We start from the raw sequence: 19504 nt of genomic DNA, 5'->3' as shown, positions 1-19504 counted from the left end.
TTGTCCCATATCCACAAGGGGCAAGGATACTGGAGTTTTCTAAGTTTTCTGGTGAAAATGGGAGAAGCACACACGAACATATAGGCCAGTTCCTTGCACACCTAGGCGAATTGGTCGATGGGGAAGCATTTCACGTTCGTTTATTTTCTTTATCCCTTATTAGTACCGCTTTTGCATGGTACACCGCCCTGCCTCCTAATTCCATTAATTCCTAGAATGATTTAGAGAGTAAATTTCACGAACATTTTTTTCAAGGGAATATGAATTAGGGCTAGCTGATTTAGCTTCAGTCCGACAGGGACGCGAAGAATCAATTAACGATTATATATGGAGGTTCCAGGACACTAGAAACTGATGCTTTCGGATACATGTCGCAGACAAAGAGCTAGCAGGACTGGCTTTTAATGGGTTGCTATCCTACTTAAGAGACAAATTAGATGGGACCCTGTTCTTTTCAATAGCTCAGCTACATCAGCGGGTTTTAGCCTGTGAAAGCCGATTTAAAAAGACATCAAAATCGGTCGTACGTACTATACATCTAGTAGAGCGTGATAATTTAGATGATGAATCCGCAGATGTATATATCGCTGAGTTTGTTTGGCCAACAAAGGTCAAATCTTCTGCATGTTCTTCCTTACAGCCGGTTCAAAAGAATCAGCAAGAAGAGATTAAATTTACCTTTAATATTGCTAAATGTGATAGGATATTTGACGAGCTACTAAAAAATGGTAACATTAAATTAACTCATTTTATTCCTCCTATGGATGAATTAAAGAGACTTGATTATTGTAAGTGGCATAATTATTTTTTCCCATGCCACCAATGATTGTAATGTTTTTCGTCGACACGTACAATCAACCATAAATGAGGGCCGGTTGGCTTTTCAGGAGATGCAAGTGGACACACAACCATTTCCTGTCAATACAATAGAACTCACATGCAAAAAGGTCTTGGTTCAGCCCGAAGTGGCCGATAAAGGCAAAGACAAAAAACCATCATTGGCGATCATTGCACGTCAAATATATCATAAGAAGGGATTGCTCGGAAAGCTCTGGATAGAAAGACTGAAAGTCGCCTAGAGGGGGGTGGATAGGCGAAACCTAAAAATTATAATTCTAAATACAAACTAGATCCCTTGATTAGTGGTTAGAACAAGATTCACAATTATCGGAGTATAAAACTAAGTCCTTTGCTTGCAACGAGTATTGTTTTCAAAAAGTGCGGAATTTAATCAATAGCAATACTCCTAGAAATGTTAGTGGAGAATAATGCAAGAAGGCTTAGTTAAGAAGAAGATAAACACAAGTTCTTTCTTGCAAGGAGTTGCTTCTCTAAATAAGAATTTAACTTGAAACAACACAAAATAAGGTTAGGAAAAAGTAGCGCAAGAGAACTTAGAAAGGGAGAGAACAAACAAATCATAAGCAATAAACACACGAGACACGGGTGATTTGTTTTACCGAGGTTCGGCCCTCGAAGGCCTAGTCCCCGTTGAGGAGTCCACTAAGGACGGGTCTCTTTCAACCCTTTCCCTCTCTCCACCAATCACCAAAGACCGGCGAGCTCTTCTTCTTCTCAAGGATCACTTAAGACCCCGCAAGGATCACCACACTCTTTGGTGTCTCTTGCTAGCTTTACAAGCCTCCAAAACTTTGGAGGAAGTTCAATGGGAGTCAAAACTCCACGCTCAAATGAACACAAAGATGTAGCACACACTATCTCTCAATGAATCTCACAAGGCACTAGTGCTAAACTCAAATGAGTAGCCCTCTCTCGCTTGCTCTCTCTTTTGTGGCACTTGTGTTGGTTGTAGTGGTCTAAATCTTGTGTATAGGATGGATCAATGAATAGAGGTGGTTGGGAGGGCTTGAATATGTCAACTAGATGACTTGGAATGTTGCTTGGGCTCCCATACCTTGAAGTGGCCGGTTTGGGTGGTATTTATAGCCACCAACCAAATTGTAGCCGTTGGAGAAGGCTGCTGGCGATGGGCACACCGGACAGTCCGGTGCGCCACCGGACAGTGTCCGGTGCGCCGCCACGTCATCCTGTCGTTAGGGCTTGGAGCTGGTCGACCGTTGGAGGCTTTGTCCTCATGCGGCACCGGACAGTCCGGTGCGACACCGGACAGTCCGGTGCCCCTCTGACTAACTTCTCTGACTTCTGCCGCGTTCACTATTCTATACTGTTCACTGTCAGAGTCGACTGTTGCACGCAGGCAGCCGTTGCTCCGCTAGTGCACCGGACAGTCTGGTGCGAAACTGGACAGTCCAGTGAATTATAGCGGAGCTGCGCTGGAAAACCCGAAGCTGAAGAGTTTGAGGTCGATCCTCCTTCGTGCACCGGACACTGTCCGGTGGCACACCGGACAGTCCGGTGTGCCAGACCAGGGAGCACTTCGGTTTCCTTTGCTCCTTTCTTTTGAGCCCTTTATTTTGACTTTGTATTGGTTTGATGTGAACCTTTGGCACCTGTAGAACATTTATTCTAGAGCAAACTAGTTAGTCCAATTATTTGTGTTGGGCAATTCAACCACCAAAAACATTTAGGAAAAGGTTTGACCCTATTTCCCTTTCAATCTCTCCCTTTTTGGTGATTGATGCCAACACAAACCAAAGCAAGTATAAAAGTGCAGAATTGAACTAGTTTGCATAAGGTAAGTGCAATGGTTGCTTGGAATTAAACCAATATTCATTTTATAAGATATGCATGGATGCTTTCTTCATATTTAACATTTTGGACCACGCTTGCACCACTTGTTTTGTTTTTGCAAATTCTTTTGGAAATTCTTTTCAAAGTCTTTTTTGCAAATAGTCAAAGGTAAATGAATAAGATTTTGAGAAGCATTTTCAAGATTTGAAATTTTCTCTCTCTGTTTCAAATGCTTTTCCTTTGACTAAACAAAACTCCCCCTCAATGAAATTCTCCTCTTAGTGTTTAAGAGGGTTTTTAGTTATTAATTTTGAAGAGGGTATACCAATTTGAAATTATATCAAAAATAAGATACCAATTGAAAAATCTTCTCTTAACACAAATTTGGTGGTGGTGCGGTCCTTTTGCTTTGGGCTAATACTTTCTCCCCATTTGGCATGAATCGCCAAAAACGGATACTTGTGAGTGAAAGATAAGCCCTTTTTACTTTCTCTTCCCCTTTGGCAAACAATATATGAGTGAAGATTATACCAAATTGGAGAGCTGGCGGAATACCGGCAAGGAAGGATAATACCGAAGATGTAGAGTGAAAGCGATGTCTTTGCCGAATACTCCATTTCCCTTTCAATCTAAGACTTAATACACGAGATGCTCATGGAAACATATTAGTCTTAGCCTTGGCACAATAGAGATAGGAAATATGCAAATGTACCAAAGGAAAGAGACATGGTTAAAAAGATATGTCAATTAGGCTTAAACATTTCTATATAATATAGATTGCTCTCCCTAAATATATGCCTTGAGAGGAGTACATATTTTGGCCTTAAATGCCAGAAGCACATAATTAGGTTAATAAGAGCATCTCTTTATCATAGAAACTGTGAAGTGCAATGTGTCATAATAAAAGTGTGATGCTTATGACATACTATGCACTTATGAAAGCATGTTGGAATCTTAAGCATTTAACCTTAAGGATTTCAAAGAGACTTAAGGACCCTCCACCTTTGAAACAAAGGTAGCTTATCCTCGTTACAAGGTTAAGCTTTAAGCTCTTTGATAATAAAATCACTTCACCTAGTTGCAACAAAAGTGCATTAATGCAAGAATGAAATTTTTGAGATACTAAACTAGGTATGAAACAGGGATATGCATAGACATGCTTTCTCTTCCTTTTATACAAGATATGTAAGAAATGTATAGAAAAGGAAGATTTAGGTACATGTAAAAATGAGATAAAGTAGTTTTACCCTTTCGTACCTTCACATAGAGACACTCTCTTCATTGTGCTTTGTCCTTAGTCTTAGTTACTTAAGACCTAAATTCAAGACAGTGTATGGAAATATTTTGCACAAGAGAGAGTTTTACAACTAGTGATTCTTTTCTAAGTCATTGTTATTATATATCAAGTAGATCACAAATTGCATAAATATATCATGAATTCTCCTTTTAACTTAGTACATATCAAGAGATATCGGTTGAAATTATAAGAGGCACTAAGAAGCATAAGTGTTGATTGAGGTTATTCGATGATCAAACACACAATAGATGCGATCAAAAGAACAACATAAGCATTAGATTATTAAACAAGCTTAAAATAGAAGAATCCAGTAAATATGCTACTTTAACATTGAAAGTTACAATCCTTGATAAAGTTGACATTACTTTACCAAGATGGATTGAAATGTAGAAGCATACTTCATGAGAAATTTATTCTCATACTTGAGACTATATGAGAATACTAAGATGAAGAATTAGTCTCAATATAATCAAGATATAGAAATGTGCTCCCCCTAAAGACATGCATCAAGGGTTGAAAGAATTGGACTCACTTTTAAAGACAAATAGGGAGAAGCATTATTCATCTTGATCAAGACTCATAAGATTTGCAATAAATAACTTATGCCTAGTTATTCTCATAATGAAAAAGATTTAGAATGCTTACAACCACACCATGATTGTTTTGAAGGTCTCATTATCCAATTTGGTGTTGTTGCTCTTGATGTCTTCCTTTTTCATTTGAGTGTCCTCCCTTTGTAGTTGTCTCTTTTTTCCCTTCAAACCAATTGAAAATACTCAAGAGAGATGTTAATAGCACAAGAGAGTATATGATGAAGGATGATTTCTTTTAGATAAGGAATATAAACAATTCATCATTCACAAGTCACACAGACATGAAGTAAAATCTTTAACATTAGTGCATATTATTAGAAAAGAGGAATAAGCACCTTTTAAATATCTTGATCAATCATAGAAATTTTACTTCTTCACATTGAATTTATTATCATGACTTAAAAGCATATCAATATGAGAACAGATATAGCAAAGGCATGAATTAGATTCTAATGGACAGGTGCATTTATGAGATTGAGATGTAGTGCACATCTAGTCGACTTAAGTTCAATAAAGAATCTATTCTTCATAGGTAGATAATTTAGAGTAAATAACCATTGATGGGAACTATATTTGATTAAGAAGATGAGTTTCCAAACCTTTGCTTTTACCTTTCTTCCTTTGGGTGAAGAGAAACCCTTTAGGCTTGCGGCTTGCACTTATTCTCTTGTAGATTTTCATAAGTAAGCTCAAGAGATATGTCGTTAGTAACACAAGCACTAGTTTCCCTTTATGTAATCATTTTGATAAGGAATGGAAAATAGATTACTAAAACATGGAAACTTTATAATATGAACTAGGTTATTCCATGATGTATGCTTAATTTTGCTTACAAAACAAGCATAGATAATTTTTTTTAAGATTATGGGAATAAATCTAATTCATAACATGGAGAGCGATAAATATAGAAGAATCATATCCAATTTAAGCAAGAGGCAAAACAACATAAATCATTGGATTGACTTTTCTTTTCATGTTAGATTACGCATCTCCAAAGAGAAACTTATTCTCTACATGTGAGACTACTTATATTATTTAGACAAAAACATTAGTATCACGATTTCTAGATATAAAGAGATATTCTCTTTATAATTGTCCTAAGAAATTGAATTCCTTACGTGACACCTTATTCTCTTAAGAGCTTGGAATATCTCTCTATAACTAGAACATGGCAATAATAGGATGATTAGTGTAAAGCATGCCATGAGACACTTACAACAATTAAAGCATATAGATTGCCATGGTATAGAAATGATGAATATACAATCTACCATATGAGAGGAATTTCTTCAAAGAATGGTGACATAATTTAAAAACATTTGAAGTGCTTTCTTTTTCTATGTGACTACACAAGACACATAAGAAATGACAATTTAAGATACTTGCACTTAAAAGCATAATTGTTACCATCCTTTGGCTTTCCTCCATGTTGTAGGCCTTGACTTTTCGGCATAGAATTAATTATTTATTTCCTACAACATCAATATCTTCCTCGAGATGATATGAGTTTTAGATATAATTCAAAATAACTTTGGGTCAATCTTGGATATAGATCATTGAAGATTGATAGCTTGAGTTAATAAAAATAGAATTGACTCTCTCAAGCACCCCAAAGCTTCATACCATCTCCTTTTCCTACAAAGATTGTCAAGCATATTTTGGTACCCATCGCTTGATGGGTCAATTAAGGTTAGTCAACAAAGATCTAGGAACCCAAGAGTCCTTTGTGTTAGCATTTGGTAAACTCATTACCTTTCTAGCACAAGTTGCAATTTTGGGTTTCCTAGTTACATGTGAAATAATTGACAAGCTAGAAGTGGGATTGTTACCAATAGGACAATCCTTGCTTTGAGTCCCTTCTTTCGGCATATGTAGCAAAGGCGATCTTCAAGTCTTGAAGATTTCTTCTTTCCTTGTTTCTTTCTTGCTACATGGTTAGTCAATATTTTCTTTTCTAGCACTATGTCTTTTTGTTTCAAATATGGACAAGTCTTAATTAAGTGTCCCTTCTTTGAGCATTTAAAACAAAGTTTATCATCCTTAATGATCAAGTCATTTTTAATATAGGGACATGACCTAATCGAGTGTCCCTTTTCAAAGCATTTACTACACTTCTTACTTCTCTTAGTGTGAAGTGTGACTTGATTATTACCTTGGATGTTACCTTCTATGGAGACATGGTTGAGGCTTTTGAAAGAAGTATTGATTTTCTTCTTTTGTTCCCTCCTCTTGGCAATCCTCAAGTCCTTGACACTTTCTTCAAGGGATTTAGTGCATGCCACGGTTGTTCCCGTCTCAAGCTTCTTCACCATGTGATCACGATTATCTTGAGAAGGTTGAGCAATGCACTTCCCTTTTAGTTGTGTCAAGCTCATTTTAGCCTCTTATTTTCTTCTTTGAGCTTTTGATATGTATCATCTTTTGTTCCTGCAAATTCTAGCTCAAAGGAAGATTTGCTTGTCGACGGACAACAAGCATTAGCACATGGTAATATAGTTTCAATTTGAATACATGTGCATGATTGAAGTTGTTGTGATTTTAAGTTTTCTATTACAACCTCATGAGCAATGTTTAATATGATATGATCATCCATAAGATTTTCATGAGAACATAGAAGCATATCATATTTTTCTTGAAAAGCTAGATTTTCATCTTTTAGCTTTTCTACTCGGTCCTTAAGCAAGGCATTCCTACTTACTAATTGAGCGATACAATGTAAAGAGTTATCTTGCTCAATTGAAATAGTTTCATACCTTTGGACCAAATCAACATGAGAGCATTGTTGGGTCTATGCTTCGTCGCCGAAGGTCTTATAGGAAGAAGCGGTCTTCGGCTGAAGCTGTTTGTATAAGATGGCCGAAGGTTCCTCTTCATGAAGCTTCGGTATTACAAACCGACTTAAAGATAGAATGACCTTTTAGTCCATAAAGGTCTGAGTCAGTGTTGTAAACTTTTATAAGGGGCATACTTGTAATTCCTCACAGGCTGCATCCTGTGCCTATAAATAGTGAACAATATTCCTTTACTGTTCATGCTTTTCTGGTAATTGCAATCGCATCTTTCGGGAACCAACCTTTGCCAAGGCAGAGGTATTATTGTATTCAATGATTCAATATATTAAGTAAATATAATATAATTCGTTTATACCCTTTATTTTATGTTATCTTATACTGTCTATTGAAATTTTATTACGAAGACTTAAGCTTCGTAATTATATTCTCATTAACCTTCGTCCAAGGCTCATTATCCCCAAGGGAATAATGTTTCGTGGACGAAGGACGTTAACATTTAACATTTTATGTTGCCTTGTTCTTAATTCATAGCATTTGAGAACAAGTCCCCAACATTGGCGCCCACCTCCGGTGAACTCACTTCCACTTTTTTGAGCCGATGGCTTCGTTCAACGATCAAGCTGGAGCTGCTTCGGACCCAAAGCTGGTGCTCCCGATTACAGGTGGTTCGTGCTCAGAACCAGCCAATAAAAAGCAGAAGAAAGAAGCGCAGAGAAGGGTACAACATGTTGGAGTGCAAGGACCCTTTATCAAGTCAAGGTGGTCCCACATCCCGATCACCTTCTCCGAGGAGGACCTTCAGCTCAAGGATTTTCCTCATAACGATGCTATGGTTATTTCTTGCGTCATCAAAGGGTTTCTGGTCCACAATGTCTTGGTTGATACAGGCAGTGCAGCTGATATCATATTTGCTAAGGCCTTCAGACAAATGCAAGAGCCAGAAGATAAGATTCATGATGCTACACATCCTCTTTGTGGCTTCGGAGGAAGACAGATTGTAGCATTGGGCAAGATCACCATGTCAGTAACCTTCGGATTCATCAACAACACTAGAACTGAGCAAGTTGTCTTTGACATTGTTGACATGGAATACCCTTACAATGCAATTATTGGTCGCGGTACCCTCAATGCTTTTGAAGCAATTCTTCATCCTGCTTATCTCTGCATGAAGATACCTTCGGAGCAAGGACCTATCGCTATTCATGGAAGTCAGGAAGCTGCCAGAAGGGCCGAAGGAAACTGGACTGATTCAAAAGCGATCCATAACATAGATGGAGCTGAAGCTTGTGAACAGTACAAATCAGAAGGGAGAAAGCAGCTTCAGCAGATCAGTCGAAGCCCATGCTTTTATGTGAAGACATAGCAGAGCAGAAGGTGCTGTTGGGCTCTCAATTATCCGAAGAGCAGGAGAAAACCTTGATAAGGTTTTTGTTCAACAACAAAGATGTTTTTGCATGGTCAGCCAATGATCTCTGCGGAGTTAATAGGGATGTTATCGAACACTCGCTCAATGTTGACCCATCCTTCAGACCCAGAAAGCAGAGGCTTCGGAAAATGTCTGATGATAAGGCCGAAGGTGCTCGTAATGAAGTCAAAAGACTCCTCAGTGCAGGAGTTATCAGAGAAGTAAAGTACCCAGAATGGCTAGCTAACACTGTTATGGTAAAAAAGGCCAATGGCAAGTGGCGAATGTGTATCGATTTTACAGATCTCAACAAGGCTTGTCCGAAGGACGAATTCCCATTGCCAAGGATAGACTCCTTAGTTAATGCAGCAGCTTCTTCAGAGCTCATGAGTCTGTTAGACTGTTATTCAGGCTACCACCAAATCTGGATGAAGAAGGAAGATGAGCCGAAGACTAGCTTCATAACTCCAAGTGGCACATATTGCTATCTTCGGATGCCTGAGGGGCTCAAAAACGCTGGAGGAAGTTTCAACAGAATGACTGCGAAGGTTCTCCAGTCTCAGATAGGTAGAAATGTGTTAACTTATGTTGATGACATCATTGTAAAAAGCACGAAACAAGAGAATCATATTGCTGATTTGCAGGAGACCTTCGCCAGTTTCAGACAAGCTGGCTTAAAGTTGAATCCAGAAAAATGTGTCTTCGGAGTAAAGAAGGGGAAATTTCTTGGATGCTTGGTTTCAACAAAGGGAATTGAAGCTAATCCAATTAAAATTGAAGCTATACTTCGGATGGAACCACCAACTACAAAAAAGGGGGCCCAAAGATTAACAGGGAGGTTGGCATCTCTTAATAGATTTATATCCAGATCAGCAGAAAGAAATTTACCATTCTTCGAAGTGCTGAAATCAGCCGAAGTCTTTCAATGGGGACCAAGCCAGCAAAAAGCCTTCGAAGAACTGAAGCAATATCTGATAGATTTGACAACATTAACTCCACCAATGCCAGGGGCTCCTTTGTTATTATATGTGGCAGCTTCGCACTCAGCGGTAAGTGCAGCACTTGTCCAGGAGAAGCTTGATGGCCAAGTCAGGAAGCAAGTCCCAGTGTATTTTGTATCTGAAGTTCTTAGTATATCAAAGAAAAACTACACAGAATTAGAGAAGGTGCTATATGCTGTTTTGATGGCATCCAGGAAGCTTTGGCATTATTTTCAAGCATACAACATTGTTGTTCCTTCTTCGCAGCCGTTGAAGGATATTATGAGAAATAAAGAAGCTACTGGGCGGATTGGAAAATGGGCTGCAGAGCTCAATGAATTTTGCATTGATTATGTGCATAGATCTTCGATCCAGTCCCAGGCGTTAGCAGATTTCATTGCTGACTGGACGCCAGGGGCTCAGGATGAAGAAACAAATAAAGATGCCGAAGTATGGACAGTGTTTTGCGATGGATCTTGGGGAACCTTCGGGGCAGGAGCAGCTGCTGTGTTGGTTTCACCATCCAAAGTTAAAACTTGTTATGCGGCAAGACTCGATTTCAATTGTACAAACAATATTACCGAGTACGAAGCCCTACTTTTGGGTCTTCGGAAGCTAAAAGCAATGGGAATCAGAAGGGCCATTCTCAAAACTGATTCCCAGATTGTTTCGGGTCATATCGACAAGAGTTGCAAGGCTAAAGATCCGAAGCTTGAAAAATATCTAGACATGGTCCGAAGAGTTGAAGCCTCCTTCGAAGGATTTTCTGTCAAAAATATCCCTCGAGGACAAAATGAGCATGCTGATTTGCTAGCTAAGTCAGCCGCACAGGGGCTGCCTTTACCTTCGGACGTGTTCTTCGAAACAATAAAGGCACCTTCAGTGGAACTCCTTGAAAGAGCAGTCCTCAATATATCTCCTGTTTACAGCGAAGATTGGAGAACTGAGATCATCTCTTACCTACAGGGTAAATTCCTTTCAGATGACGAAGCTTATAACAAGAGGATAGAGGCAAGAGCTCGTCCATATGTCATGATAGAAGGGGAGTTGTACAAGCATGGAGTTTGTGCTCCGCTACTCAAGTGTTTATCCAGAACCGAAGGTATAGAATTAATGAAAGAAATACATGCAGGCCTGTGTGGATCTCACATTGGATCTAGGCCGTTACTTGGAAAAATTTTCCGCCAAGGGTTTTATTGGCCGAAGGCAGCTTCGGATGCAGCGGAATTAGTTCAAAAGTGCGAAGGTTGTCAGAAATGTGCAAGAGATAAAAAAACAACCTTCGTCCTTAACACAGCTCATACAACCCATTTGGCCATTGCAAAGGTGGGGCCTTGACTTGTTAGGTCCGTTACCACCGGCCCAAGGGAATCTAAGATATGTTGTAGTGGCTGTGGAGTATTTTTCTAAATGGATTGAAGCAAAGCCTTTAGCCACAATAACTTCGGCCACCGTCCAAAAGTTTTTCTGGCAGAATATTGTTTGTCGTTTCGGGGTACCAAAGGCTATCACTGTGGATAATGGAACACAGTTTGACTCCGAAGCTTTCAAGGATTTGTGTGATCAAATTGGTACGAAGATCCATTTTGCATCAGTCAGGCATCCGGAGTCAAACGGACTCGTTGAAAGAGCCAATGGCATTATAATGACAGGAATAATGAAGTTAATCTTCAATCAACCCAGGGGAAAGTGGCCAGATCAGTTAACCAAAGTGGTGTGGAGCCACAACACAACAACATCAAGGTCTACAGGCTTTACTCCATTCAAGTTATTATTCGGTGACGAAGCAATAACTCCGGAAGAAGCTAAAACTGGATCAATAAGAATAGTAGCTTCGGCAGAATCAGGTTCTGAAGATGCTTATTCTGTGGAAAAAGATGCTTTAGAAGGGATCAGGCTTCAAGCTGTGGAGAATATCAATAAATATCAAGCCGAAACAATCAAATGGCGAGATAGAAAGGTTCGGCTAAAGAATATTGAGCCAGGACATTTGGTACTTCGGAGAGTGGCCAACCCAGACACAGTGGGCAAATTACAGTTGAAATGGGAAGGACCTTTCTTAGTAGCATCTTCGTCAAGACCCGGTTCATACAGATTGAAGGATATGGACGGCAACGACATTCCTAGATCTTGGAATGCGGACGAGCTTCGTCGTTATTATGTGTAACTTGATGTAACTTTTTATGTTTTTCTTTTTTCTTTTTTATGGCACCGTTTTCCTTTCTAAAGGGGGAGAAAGGTTTTTAATGGGGCCATTATATGTAATTTCCTTTTTTTAGTTCTATAAGAGCAAAACCCCCCAAGGAATGTAAATGTAAAAGCTGAGAGCGCACCATCGAGTGCCGAAAAGTAAAAAGCGAAGAAGCTCCAAAGTCGTTCCTAAGGGAATGCAGAGCTTACAGCGAAAAGTCAACGCTGATTCCGCCGAAAGTAAAGGCGAAGAAGCTCCAAAGTCGTTCCTAAGGGAATGTAGAGCTTACAGCGAAAAGTCAACGCTGATTCCGCCAAAAGTAAAAGGCGAAGAAGCTCCAAAGTCGTTCCCAAGGGAATGCAGAGCTGAGGTGTGATTGTTTCTAAGGAAATAATGGCTATGAGTATGGCTTCGGATATGTGTTTGGACATTCATTTGCACATCACATTACATCATAGCACTTGCATTCATAAACATTCATCCAGGCATATGTAGGATAATCATCATCATGGCATAAGTGGTTGCTTCGGCAAAAAAGAAAAAAAAAGAAGGAAAGAGCTTCGTGTACAAAAAGGAGAGCTTCGGAAGAAAGGGGAATGTTGTTTTCTATGCTTAGCTGCGTACGAAAAGAAGGGAAGGTGTTTTTTTGCCTTCGGCTCAAAAAAGAAAATTTCGTCCACATCAAAGCACTTCTCATACATCAATGGAAGGATAAAGAGTATATTACAAGGTATGAACAGAATTCATTAAAGACAAGTTTTAGTTACATTTACAAAAGTTATCTCAAAAGTTTCTTAAGTCTGTCTACAGTCTACTCCTATTTAATCTCCAAGGAGCTTCAGCTTCGACGTCATTTTTTAATCATCGACTTCGGCTTCGTCATCCTACATGAATTAAGTTGTTGTAAGTCAAAATCGAGCTTGAAGGAAGAACGTAAGCACAAGGTATGGTTTCTTACTGGTTCAAGATGACTACGAGCTTCGTCTCCAGCCTTTTCTCGCCCACCTTTTGTCCATATCATTTTTACAAATCTATTGGAGATACTTCGGGCGAGATCAGGAATGTCATCTAGGATTGATGGTGATAAAGTGAAATTTGGCCTATTGACAATCTTTCCATGATCACAGCCAGCTTTTAGGAAAGCTGCAGCAGTGCCCCGAGAAGCTACCCAGGCACAAAAGTCACCGTGCCCAGCTATAACTTCGTCGAGCTCGTCAATTTCACCCTCAATATGTTCGAAGGTCTTCGGTATATCTTCAGCTGAGGGGGTGAACTTCTCACTGCTGGCTCCAACTGAGTGGAAATTTTTTCTTAATCGTTGAATACATTTGTTGCTGAATTCCAAGCATTTTTCTTGAAGGCCCGTCAATAGTTTTTTCAAATCTGAATTCTGTTGAGCTTCGGCTTCAAGTTTTGCATTAAGATCTTGCTTTTCTTGTTCAAACTGCTCAGATTGTTGGAGAAGCTTCGTGTTCAGTTCTGTTATTTTAGCTTCAGCCTCCGCCAATAAACCTTCAGTTGCTTGGAGCTCAAAGTTCTTCTTCTCAACAGCAGCTGTTTGCTCCTTTATTTTGCTTTCTAAATTTTCAATTATAACTTCGTGTTTCTTGTCTTCAAAATCTTGCTGCATTTTCAAGGCTTTGCTCAACAGCATACTCTGCACGAGAACAACCTTCGTTAGACATGTTTTCATTATTAAAAACAATAAAAGTTAAGCGAAAAGTAGTTCACCTTGAAATTGGAATAAAATAAACTACCGACGATATGTTGTCGCCGGTAGCGGCTAATGTCCGTTTCTAGCTTCGGAAAACCGATACTCTTTGACAGAGTACCGATAACTTTGGCTCCAGTTTGGTTTCGGATACAATCTAATTTTTCATCATCAATGCCTCCGAAGAGGAGTGCTCCTGGTTTGTACCCGCAAGATTTGGCATACTCTTTTAGCTCTTCTATTTCGGGTTTTGACAATTTCTCTCCAACTAAATTCTGAAACATGAAGGCCTCGTCCTCCGAAGCCTCGTCAGCAATTTCCTTTTCTTTCCCCGGCACTGCGGCTATAGCCCCTTCGGCGGCAGTGGCAGCTTCTTCTGTGGCCATATCTAGCAGCATTTTGTCAATGTCTTCGATTGTGCTTTCCAGGTTCAAATCTTCAGCTGAGGCAGCTTCGGCAGCAGCGACCTCCGAAGGTGTCATTTCAATATTTGTTTTTTCTTCAGCCGCTGGTGCCTTCTGAGCTGAAGCTCTTGGTGGCGTATTGTCAATGACCTCTGTCACAGTGATAATTCTTTGTCTCTTTGCTTTGATTGTTTTCTTCGATTTTTCGGGCTCCTTGTCCTTCTGAAAAAACTTTGTCAGTTGAGGCCCCAATGGACTTAGCTTCGCAGGTAAGGATTCAGTCATTACCTTCAGAATTTCCTCAACGTCAGCGGCAGAGGGTGATGCAGGGGTTTGTTCTTCGTCGGACATTTTTTGCTTCGGAGAAGACGCTTTCCTCTTCTTCGGAATTTTCTTCTTTGATGGTTTTTTCTCATCTTCATTTAAGGCCTCAGTCATCCTTTTCCTTTTTTGGCCCCCAGCACCTTTGTTCAGATTTTCATAATCATGGTATTCAAAACCCAAGGCGTCCAGCACTCGGTTCAGTCTTCGCTTCGGACGGGTGCCGAAGGCCGCAGTCATCAATTGATCTTCTTTTTTGGAGTAGTTCCCAAGTATTTCATTACACATTACTTCAATTGTATCCAGCCACTCTTGGCAAGGTGTTTTAAAGTATTTCTTAAATTTGAAATAGTAAGGCAAACGCACAAGTTCACCTTCTTTCTTTTCCCCCTTCAGCTTCGGCATTTCCCATTCTTTTAAACTAGGAAAAACTTTGAAAGCCAAGAACTCCTGAACCAGGTCTCTTGTACTGATATGCTCTGCAATAATTCTGAATTCATCCATTGCTTTTTGAGTTGGACCTTCCGGTGTCATGTTGCAATGGGGGCGGGTTTCTCCGAAGATTAGTTCAAGTGGACTTTGCACAAGCTTCTCCTTGTCGTCATTAACCTTGACATAGAACCACTCCGACTTCCAGCCTGCTGCCCATTTGCTTCGGTAGCTGATTACAGGAAATTTTGTGGTTTTCCGATAGGCGAAATTATAGCAACCAAAATTGTCATGCAATCCATCCTTTCTAGCCTTCGTCTGATAATGCAGCTCGTGAACCCGGCAAAAGCTGTCCGCAAATGGCTCCACTGCTTGGCTTCGGAGTGCCCAGATATAAACACTAAGCCTAACGATAGCGTTAGGGGTCAGCTGGTGAAAATAGATACCGAACCTCTTCAGTACCTCTGCAATAATCCCATGTAGGGGGAATCTTAATCCAGCCTTTAAAAAGCTCTTAAAAATGACAATTTCATCCTTCTCCGGCTTTGGGGTAGTCTCTTCTCCCCCGAAGCGTAATAGCTTCTTCTGATTCTCATTGAAAAAGCCTGACTTTACCATTTTGGAGAGATCAGCCTTCGAAACAGTAGACTTTCCAAAGTCCAAGTGGCTGGGCTTGCTTGGCATGGCAATACGATAATCGTCTTCGGGATCAGTTTCCTCAATAACTTCTTCTTCTGCTTCGGCAATTGCTTGTTCTGCTTGATTTGCATCATCACTGGGGATCTTTTCCGAAGTTACCAGTCCGGACCTTTGCATTGCTTCAGAGATGGGAACAGTCTCCGAACCTTCAGCTTCGTCCCCCTCACGCTCAACCCTAGCGGTAGAACGTACTCTGGCCATTTAATTCTGAATTTGTGGAAATTTAATACTTTTTTCTTCCGAAGTTCTTTCTTCTGACGAAGCAGGCTTCAAGCTGGAGCTTCGTACGATTCCGAGAGTTAAGCTTCGGCGATGGTTAAAAATTTTGGCAGCAAAACAGTGCAAATAGCAATGAATGCTGTGGTAACTTCACACCTACTCGTCTGTTTATATAGTACTGCAGGTAAGAAGGCGAAGCGCCAGGATTTTTACACCAGGCGGACACCCGCTCGCACTCGCTGCGAGGTGGACCGCAGAGACCAAACAGTAACTTTGCAAGGTGGGACCGCTACGCGCTGGGAAACTGAATCGTTTCTCGACAACGAGCTCAGGGAAGGTGTTTTTTGGACCTTCGGCTCCCCGAAGCTTAAGAGACTTTTTTCACGGATCAAGCTCGTTACGAAAAACGATCTAGCACCGCGAAAGGGGCTATTGTTGGGTCTATGCTTCGTCGCCGAAGGTCTTATAGGAAGAAGCGGTCTTCGGCTGAAGCTGTTTGTATAAGATGGCCGAAGGTTCCTCTTCATGAAGCTTCGGTATTACAAACCGACTTAAAGATAGAATGACCTTTTAGTCCATAAAGGTCTGAGTCAGTGTTGTAAACTTTTATAAGGGGCATACTTGTAATTCCTCACAGGCTGCATCCTGTGCCTATAAATAGTGAACAGTATTCCTTTACTGTTCACGCTTTTCTGGTAATTGCAATCGCATCTTTCGGGAACCAACCTTTGCCAAGGCAGAGGTATTATTGTATTCAATGATTCAATATATTAAGTAAATATAATATAATTCGTTTATACCCTTTATTTTATGTTATCTTATACTGTCTATTGAAATTTTATTACGAAGACTTAAGCTTCGTAATTATATTCTCATTAACCTTCGTCCAAGGCTCATTATCCCCAAGGGAATAATGTTTCGTGGACGAAGGACGTTAACATTTAACATTTTATGTTGCCTTGTTCTTAATTCATAGCATTTGAGAACAAGTCCCCAACAAGCACTTTAGCTCCTTATGTTCTTTAGTCAACTCGTCAAAGTGTAGCATTTTCATGGAGAGAACATTTTCTAGCCTTTGACGAGCTTCGCTTTGCTCTCTCGCTCTTTCTAGAAGTTTGAGCATGACCGCCTTATCTTCTAGGCTTAGTTGAGCGTAGAGACGCATGAAGCTTCTTTCATCCTCCTCATTTGTGCTTCCGCTTTCATTTTCATTAGCCACACAACATATGTGGGAATCGAAATAGGAAGACAAACCTTTTGGAGAGGTGGATTCATCGTTTGGTCTCCAACGTTCATTTTCTTCTTCTTCCTTCAAAGGATTAGTTTCACAAGAACTAAAGGAAGTAGAAGCATCAAATGAACTATCATGTTTGGACTCATTAAATTTACTTTTAATTCTAGTCCAAATATCATGCGCGTCATGAATAGGTTCATCATATCTAATTATGAAGGCATGATAATCTTCTTTGCTAAGAGAATTACCTAAGATGTCAAAAGCAAGATAATTTAAGCGTAAACATCTTTGATCTTCCTCGGAAGTATTTTTCCCATTATAACTAGAGGGTATGATACTCTTGTCTAAAATTTGTTCTAATCGTGAGTCTATGGTTCTAAAAGCATTTATCACACTAGTAGACCATGAAGTATAATTAGAACAATCATTAAGTAAAATCTCAAGTGTTACCTCCTTGATTTTCTTCGGAGGTGTCTTCTTGTTCTTTTGGGATCTTCCTCGAGCCATCACTTCGAGTTGCTAGACTCAATATGAAGTGCCTAGCTCCAATACCAATTGAAATTCGCCTAGAGGGGGGTCGATAGGCGAAACCTGAAAATTATAATTCTAAATACAAACTAGATCCCTTGATTAGTGGTTAGAACAAGATTCACAATTATCGAAGTATAAAACTAAGTCCTTTGCTTGCAACGAGAATTGTTTTCAAAAAGTGCGGAATTTAATCAATAGCAATACTCCTAGAAATGTTAGTGGAGAATAATGCAAGAGGGCTTAGTTAAGAAGAAGATAAACACAAGTTCTTTCTTGCAAGGAGTTGCTTCTCTAAATAATAATTTAACTTGAAGCAACACAAAATAAGGTTAGGAAAAAGTAGCGCAAGAGAACTTAGAAAGGGAGAGAACAAACAAATCACAAGCAATAAACACACGAGACACGAGTGATTTGTTTTACCGAGGTTCGGCCCTCGAAGGCCTAGTCCCCGTTGAGGAGTCCACTAAGGACGGGTCTCTTTCAACCCTTTCCCTCTCTCCACCGATCACCAAAGACCGGCGAGCTCTTCTTCTTCTCAAGGATCACTTAAGACCCCGCAAGGATCACCACACTCTTTGGTGTCTCTTGCTAGCTTTACAAGCCTCCAAAACTTTGGAGGAAGTTCAATGGAAGTCAAAACTCCACGCGGTAATGAACACAAAGATGTAGCACACACTATCTCTCAATGAATCTCACAAGGCACTAGTGCTAAACTCAAATGAGGAGCCCTCTCTTGCTTTCTCTCTCTTTTGTGGCACTTGTGTTGGTTGTAGTGGTCTAAATCTTGTGTATAGGATGGATCAGTGAATAGAGGTGGTTGGGAGGGCTTTAATATGTCAACTAGATGACTTGGAATGTTGCTTGGGCTCCCACACCTTGAAGTGGCCGGTTGGGGTGGTATTTATAGCCACCAACCAAATTGTAGCTGTTGGAGAAGGCTGCTGGCGATGGGCGCATCGGACAGTGTCCGGTGCGCCGCCACGTCATCCTGTCGTTAGGGCTTGGAGCTGGTCGACCGTTGGAGGCTTTGTCCTCATGCGGCACCAGACAGTCCGGTGCGACACCGGACAGTCTGATGCCTCTCTGACCAACTGCTCTTACTTTTGTCGCATTCACTGTTCTGTACTGTTCACTGTCAGAATCGACCGTTGCACGCAGGTAGTCGTTGCTCCGCTAGTGCACCGGACAGTCCGGTGCGACACCGGACAGTCCGGTGAATTATAGCGGAGCTGCGCTGGAAAACCCGAAGTTGAAGAGTTTGAGGTCGATCCTCCTTGGTGCACCGGACACTGTCCGGTAGCACACCGGACAGTCCAGTGTGCCAGACCAGGGAGCACTTCGGTTTCCTTTACTCCTTTCTTTTGAGCCCTTTCTTTTGACTTTGTATTGGTTTGATGTGAACCTTTGGCACCTGTAGAACATTTATTCTAGAGCAAACTAGTTAGTCCAATTATTTGTGTTGGGCAATTTAACCACCAAAAACATTTAGGAAAAGGTTTGACCCTATTTCCCTTTCAAAGACTAACAAGTCTGGAGGCACCGGGGGCAGGCTCAACCAAGCAGCCGAGCAAAAGTCTTTGACTCAAGCATCGCAGACTATCCGGCACCTGGGTGCGGACGATCCGGTGCTCATGCGGACGGCCCGGCTGACTCAGCCAGACAGTCTGCCCATGGCCATAAGCGTCAGCCTCCACACAAAGCAAGGAAAGAGACGCAAGGGCAAAGCCAACATGACGCACATGGTTGGCTGGTAAAAGCTAGCCCTACTTTTGATCAATTGATAGCCAAATATGCTGGCAAGAAGGCCGTTCTACGAGATGGGCCAATAAAGAAACCCTGGTCACCCACTAAAACAAAACGACCGAGTAAAAAAGATGACGCAACAAGCATCGCCTATTCATCCTGTCATGCCAAGATGCTTTCCACCCACCTACTCATCGTCGATGTGTTTTCCTGTTCAGATATGGAAATGTACGACGATGAACCCATGGTACATGTGTACTCCCTTTGTCGATTCAGGCTGGGGGGCACCTCCATTCTATTCCT

This window comes from Zea mays, chromosome 5 (genome assembly GCF_902167145.1).
Source record: "Zea mays cultivar B73 chromosome 5, Zm-B73-REFERENCE-NAM-5.0, whole genome shotgun sequence".
Lineage (NCBI taxonomy): Eukaryota > Viridiplantae > Streptophyta > Magnoliopsida > Poales > Poaceae > Zea > Zea mays.
The sequence above is the reverse complement of the archived record's forward strand: the minus strand, read 5'-3'. Positions refer to the sequence as shown.